Source organism: Triticum dicoccoides, chromosome 7A, assembly GCF_002162155.2.
Source record: "Triticum dicoccoides isolate Atlit2015 ecotype Zavitan chromosome 7A, WEW_v2.0, whole genome shotgun sequence".
NCBI lineage: Eukaryota > Viridiplantae > Streptophyta > Magnoliopsida > Poales > Poaceae > Triticum > Triticum dicoccoides.
The window spans coordinates 265,022,535-265,029,285 of record NC_041392.1 but is presented as its reverse complement, the minus strand read 5'-3'; positions in this window follow the sequence as shown (position 1 = coordinate 265,029,285).

Here is a 6,751-nt window from a genome sequence, read left to right as displayed (position 1 = left end):
ACCTCTGCAGAATGTATTAATCTATCGATAGCCGAGTCCACGATTACGGACACGCTCGAAAGTAGGTCACACCATGGGTCAACATTTAATAAAACTTGCACACTAAGTTATGAACTCTGCACTGTTGATGATGGAGAGAAGGCCATCGGATTGGATAAGACCAAATGTTAGTCGTGGTTGTGATCGCCGGAAGGATCATTGTTTTAGACCAAGTATGGGTCGTGGTTATGATCGCCGAAAAGATCACGAGATGTTCATGGTTAAGATTTTGAGGTTGGCACGGTGGTGATTCAAGAAGTGATCGCCGTTGGTAAGAGGGATTTTTTGACAAGAGTATGGTCACAGCATGTTGGTTATATTATTGCATTGTCAATAATTGGTTAATTATCATGATATTGCATGGCATTATGTTTATGTCTGTTGTGAGCTTGCAAGTACATTCCATGTACTGACCTGGCATGTCATGCCAGATTTCAGGAAAGCCTTGTTGGAAAGAAGTGATGTCTGAGTCTAGATCGTGTCCACATCAGTATCCGGGTGCTATGGAGTTCTGCTACGACGTTGTTCCGCTGCCGCGTAGTTGTTATGATCGAGGCCTTTATGTTCACTAAATAATGTACATATTGTTCGGCCGTACCGTGTGTGCCGCTTGTTCTCGCTACCTGTTGTAATGTAAACTTTGATCCACTAGCATCAATAAACCGGTTGTTTTCTGTGCCAAGATTTTGTGTGTTGCCAGAAGACATGGTCTCTGGGCTGGCAATGCATGGTAAACCGGTTGCTCTGAGCCGGGGTGCCACAACGCTTGGTATTAGAGCCGTGCTGACTGTAGGCCACCCTAGACTACGACGTGTTGACTAGACGATAGATACGAGTTTACGTTGAGTGCCGGTAGCATTGGTAGCTGGTTGTTGCATTGCATATACTTGTCTTATTTTTATGCTAACCCACTAATGGTTGTGAGTGTAGATGGCTCCGGTGCCGTATCCGTGCCAGATGCAGCCGATGCCGTACACGTTGCTGCATCTCCTTCGTAACGTGTGGCGTCGACTGTACCCTCTCGGTAACGATCCAGTCTACTGTGTGTACCGGGAGCGTCTAGCTGACTCAATGTATGAGTATCACGCAGTGGTTACTCTGCACACCAGTTCCGTCTCCAGCACTTACACTCGTACCTCTCGGAGCGGTTACGCTTCCACCGCATCCCAGGCTGTCCAGTTTGTTACATTCGAGGTCCTTGTTGGGCTTCGTTACAACGAGGTCCGGATGCAGAACCACCCAGGTTTCTACCACTATCCATCTCTGCACGACAATGGTCGTGTCCGCTTCCCTATCATTGATCCGGAGTCCGATAGTGTTGCTAGCCATCTTGCTCGTTACATCACGGCTAGCTATCTTATGATCCACGAGCTGGCTCGAGAGCTGACTCGTGCCCATACTGCTTTAGCATCTGCTTTAGTCTCTACTAGATCTGCCACTACTCCCTCCTCTCTGGGATTTACTCCTTATATTCCAGTCAGTTCTAGTTCCCCTGTTTCACTGGTTACTCCTCCGAGTAGCTCGGGCCCCTCGACTCTGAATCCTCTCAGTGCTCCTGCTGAGTGGGTTTCACTTCTCACCACTCATGTAGCCCCGATGCTTCACCCTACACCTGCCCCTGAGGGAGAGCCCTCGAGGCAGAGTCGCCGTGTTACCTTTAACCCAGAGGTCTCAGTTAACCATGTCAGTTCATGATCTGAGTCAGGAGAGGACTCCGCAGCACCAGCAGAGTAGTAGAGCTCCTGAGTACTCGCAGTCATCCGGATGATGCACGAGTGTAGTCATGCGAGTCATGAGACTTCGTTTCATGTATGAGAGTAGTGGGACCTGTCATGTTATGTATCTTTCATGTATAAGTCTATGTATAATTATGTTGGAACTCTATTTTATTTGCCGTACTTTCTTCGTCATTTCGTTTTTTCTCGGGCTTTTGTTGCTGGCCTTTCTCCAATTTATTTTGAATGCTTCTCATCTCGGTTGTGTTGTCTTGGGAAAAACCACAATAGGATGCCGCGGGGAGGCAGCAGTAGCAACGTTCGCAAGGTTACTCCTATTTGTCATTCCGCACGGCAGGCAGGACACTCCCCTGAGCCGTACGTTCCACCACCGCCTCCACCGCCAAATCCGCCCTCCACCGAGCAACTTCTACGTATGTTTGAGGAAAGACAGAATTATGATCTGATTGAAATTTTAAAAAGTGTGCAAGCTATGGTGGGGCAGAATGGGAATCAAAATGGTCATCATTCAAAGCTGTCAGATTTTCAAAGGACCAAGCCTCCCAGTTTCAGTCAGGCTATTGACCCCTTGGAAGCAGACAATTGGCTGCGAACCATTGAGAGGAAACTTGAGATTGCTCGGACATAAGAAGGTGATAAAGTTCCATTTGCAACTCATTATATTGAAGGCGCTGCTGCCATATGGTGGGAAAATATAAAGGCCATGTGGCCTGCTGATGAAGAAATCACCTGGTCAAAATTCACGGATCAGTTCCAGAAATATCATATCCCTACTAGAATTATGAAGACTAAGCAGCAAGAATTTCTCGCGCTCCTCCAAGGAAATCAGTCTGTGGGTGAATATTTGCAAAAATTCAATCATTTGTCATGTTACTCCCTTCATGACGTGGCCACTGAAGAAATAAAGATTGACAGATTTCTTGGTGGGTTAAACCCGCAACTCCGGTGTACTCTCAGCATGTTTGATTTCCCAAATTTTCAAACTTTGGTGAACAAAGCTTTCATTACAGAAAGGAAGCACAAGCTCGTATCAGACAACAGGCCTATCAATAACGATCACAAGCGCAAGTTTGAGCCAAAGAAGGATGGGCAACCCGTGCAAAAGGCACGTACCTGGCAGCAGACCCAGGTGGAATATAAGCCCAATTGGCAACAGAATGATAACAAGACCACCACCCAAGTCAAGAATGTCATGACCAACCCAGTGCACGAGGAGCGACAGCGCATCAATGCTTGCTTCAGTTGTGGGCAAACCGGACATTATGCCAGACAGTGTCCCAAGAACAGCAAGGCAAATGCTCTATTCAGGCCACAAGTCAACTTTATGGAATCATGCCCGGAGCAGCAACACATCACTGGGCACGTTCATCATCTCTCCACAGATGAAACCCAAGAAAACCCCGAAGTCGTATTGGTATGTTTCCTTCTAACAACATACCTGCAATAATTTTATTTGACTCTGGGGCTTCCCACTCTTTTATCTCTCGGTGTTTCGTTGTCCAAAACAAATTTCCTTGTTCGCTTTTGGGCAAGAATATGATGGTACAAACCCCGGGATCCTTAATCAAGAGCAATCTGGTCTGCCATAATCTGGAAATCAATATCAACAGAGTCTGCTTTTCAACTTCTTTGATAATTATTGACTCTGCTAAACTGGATGTTATCTTGGGTATGAATTGGCTGACTCAATACCAAGTATTCATAAATTGCGCGACCCGCAAAGTCACTTTGACCAGTCGAGAGGGGTAGACTACCAAATTCTATGCTCGCAGAAGCATACCCAAGAAAGAAATGGCCTTCACCGCTGTGGCTGAATTGGAATTAATTCCCGTGGTCAGTGAGTTTCCTTATGTATTTCTAGAAGAGCTGCCAGGCATGCCACCAGATCGAGAGCTTGAGTTCGCAATAGATCTTGTGCCTGGAACCGCACCGTTATAGAAGAAGTATTACCGGATGCCCTCATCAGAATTAGTGGAGCTAAAGAAACAGCTTGATGAAATGATTCAGAAAGGATATATCCGTCCCAGCTCTTCACCATGGGGATCACCTGCTATCTTCGTGGACAAAAAGGATGGCAGCCTCCGCATGTGTGTGGATTACCATCAGCTGAATGATGCCACCATCAAAAACAAATATCCACTGCCAAGGATTGATGATTTGTTTGATCGGCTCAGTGGGGCCAAGGTATTCTCCAAGGTTGATCTACGGACGGGATATCATCAGCTCAAGATTAAAAAGGAAGATATTCCTAAGACTGCTTTTACCACTCGCTACGGTCTTTATGAATATATAGTTATGTCCTTTGGTCACACCAAAGCACCTACTTTCTTCATGCATATGATGAAAAAAGTATTCATGGACTTCCTCAATAAGTTCGTGGTAGTCTTCATCGATGACATACTTATTTACTCAAGGAGTGAAGAAGATCACAAAGATCACTTCCGAGCAGTGTTACAACGACTCCACGAACATCATCTATATGCCAAATTCAGTAAATGCGAATTTTGTCTCAAGCAGGTGGGATTTCTTGGACATGTGCTATCCGCCAAGGGTATAGCCGTGGACCTGAGAAAAGTAAAGGATGTGCTCGATTAGTTGCCACCTACAACGGTATCACATATTCAGAGTTTTCTTGGATTTGCCGGTTACTACCGTCATTTCATTGAAGGGGTTTCCAAGATTGCTGAACCCATGACGGAGGTGCTCAAAAAATATAAGAAGTTTGAATGGACTAAGGACTGTGAGAAAACTTTCAACGAGCTAAAGGTACGGTTGACGACTGCACTGGTGTTAACTCTTCCAGATATCTACTTCAGTTTTGATGTGTACTGCGACGCCTCCAGACAAGGACTTGGATGCGTACTTATGCAAGACGGCTAGGTAGTAGCCTACGCATCACGACAGCTATGACCCCACGAGGGAAATTATCCCACTCATGATCTAGAATTGGCCGCGGTGGTTCATGCTCTACAAATTTGGAGACACTATCTCATCGGGAAGAGGTGCCAAATTTTTACCGATCACAAAAGTCTCAAGTATATATTTACTCAGACAGATTTAAATCTCCCTCAACGAAGGTGGCTTGAGTTAGTCAAGGATTATGATCTTGGAATAAATGACCACCCGGGTAAGGCCAACGTGGTCGCCGATGCACTCAGTCGAAAGCCGGTCAGCCTAAATATCATATTGGAATCCTTGCCTCCTGAACTTCAAGAGGAGAGTGCTCAGCTCAACCTGGTCATGTTGATGCTGGCCTTGCTAATATTTTGGAAGTCGCCCCCACCCTCGAGGAAGAGATCCGCAAGGCACAGCCAGATGACATCATTCTGCAAAAATGTGCCAAGAATAAGGTAGCGGGACAGACCTCAGATTTCTCAAGGGATCAATTTGGTACTCTCTGATTCCGTGGAAGAATTTGTGTACCAAATCAGGCGGATCTAAAGTAGAAAATCCTGTCAGAAGCACATGGATATTCGTATTCTATTCACCCTGGAGGTACGAAAATGTATGAAGATCTGCGACAAGTGTTCTGGTGGGATGGGATGAAGAAAGACATCGCTTATTTTGTAGCCTGTTGTGACATATGAAACAAGGTGAAGGCAGACCATCAGAAGCCAGCAGGACTTCTCCAACCCCTGCTAGTCTCACAATGGAAATGGGATGATGTCTGCATGGATTTCATCACAGGGCTGCCCAAGACTCCGCGAGGCAATGATGCAATCTGGGTCATAGTGGACACCTTAACCAAGGTTTCTCACTTTATCCCAATCAAAACCACATATTGAGCGGATCAACTTGCACAACTGTATCTATCCAGGATAGTCAGTCTGCATGGAGTACCCCGAACCATCACTTCTGACCGAGGTTCACTTTTTACCTCCGCTTTTTGGTCACGTCTCCATCAAGCCTTGGGGATAGCACTGAAATACACTACCGCTTATCATCCTCAGACCGATGGACAGACAGAGCGGGTAAACCAAATACTCGAAGATATGCTGCGAGCATATGCTTTGTCCCAAGGATCAAAATGGGAAGACTGTCTGCCGTATGCTGAGTTCTCTTATAACAGCAGCTTCCAGACCAGTCTAAAAATGTCACCATATGAGGCTTTGTATGGCCATAAGTGCAGCACTCCTTTAAATTGTTCTCAAACTGGAGATTGCCGCATTTTCGGGACGGATCTCATGATGGAAGCTGAGAAACAAGTTAGGGAAATCAGACACAGATTGCAATTGGCGAAATGTCGACAGAAGAGTTACTATGATGCAAAGCACCGACATATCAGTTTTGAACCCAGAGAACAGGTATACCTCTGAGTCACGCCTATGAAAGGAGTCAAGAGATTTCAGACTCGTGGAAAGTTGGCACCCAGATTTATTGGTCCATTTCCAGTTATGTCATGGGTGGGTACTGTTGCATATCAGTTGGAACTACCCCCTGAATTGTCGGACGTGCACAGTGTGTTTCACGTTTCACAGTTGAGAAAAGACTGCTATGACTGAGATAGAGTTGGCAAAGGACTTAACATATGAAGAGAGACCGGTTAAAATTTTAGATCAGATGGAAAGGGTCACTCGTAGCAAAGTAAGAAAGTTCTACAAGGTTCAGTGGGAGCATCACACAGAGTCAAAATCCACGTGGGAACGGGAAGAATTTCTAAGGACACATTATCCTGAATGGTTTTCCCAAGCAACCGAATCTTGAGGACGAGATTCATTCTAAGTGGGGGAGGTTTGTGATAGCCTAGTTTTTGCCCTCTTTATTTGCCTGATTTTCAGTTGAATTGATTTTGAATTTGGAGTTTTTGAATCTTTTCATATGGACTTAAACACTTGGGTACCCCTTGGCTTTCACCCAAGTGTCCCATTTCCCTCTCCAACCATCATTCCCACTCTGGTTCATCTCAAAATAATTATTGGAATATTTTTCTTAAATGAAAAATATTCATTTCCCACTCTTAAACCCTAGCTAGATCA